At 34.2% G+C, this 664-nt stretch overlaps 1 non-coding gene across 1 annotated transcript; it reads right to left on the minus strand.

Annotated features, from left to right (window-relative positions):
- Window positions 1–561: 561 nt before the first annotated feature.
- On the minus strand, window positions 562–664 carry LOC150021076 (U6 spliceosomal RNA). Its single transcript, XR_016513472.1, has one exon. It is a non-coding gene; the product is annotated as a U6 spliceosomal RNA (small nuclear RNA).

Consider the following 664-nt stretch of genomic DNA (forward strand, 5'->3'; position numbering starts at 1 on the left):
CATTTGGGGCTGATTGTTGCAGGAGTTACTGTTTAGCTTCCTGGATTATTAGAATACTGGAAGTAGAAATCTGGCTTCCTAGAAGTTTCAGTTTTGCAGATTGGCTTCCTGGGCTGTTTATTGGAGGTATGAAGTTGATTTCCCAGTCAGGTTGCTGCAGGTTTTGGATCAGAGTTCTATTTTTCATGTAGTCTTCCCATTGTCCTTTTGTATATTCAGTCTCAGAAATCACTTTTGTGATTTCTGTCAAGCTTCTAATTTTATTGAGCCTTAGGCATAATAATAATAGTATGTTTTATATCATTTTTGTGAAAGTTGAATGATATAATATATTGAATACTTACCTCATTCTTTGACACAAAATATTCTCTCTTTTTTACATCTCTTTCGATTTGATAGATGCTTGACAGCGTCTATCAATGAACTTGAAGCAGCATTGTTTGAAGCATAGATGATATTAAAAAAATCAGACATCAAAGCATTGAAATAGTTATCATGATGTTCCTTCTAATCCTAAGCATCCATGCCAGTGCTCCCAGTTGTTGTATTTTTTTTTCTTTTAAAAATATGAAATGCTTCACAAATTTGTGTGTCATCCATGCATAGAGGCCATGCTAATCCATTCTGTATCGTTCCAATTTCAGTATATCTACTGCCAAATCAA

The sequence above is a fragment of the Furipterus horrens genome, unplaced genomic scaffold (assembly GCF_987537825.1).
Source record: "Furipterus horrens unplaced genomic scaffold, mFurHor1.1.pri manual_scaffold_1, whole genome shotgun sequence".
Lineage (NCBI taxonomy): Eukaryota > Metazoa > Chordata > Mammalia > Chiroptera > Furipteridae > Furipterus > Furipterus horrens.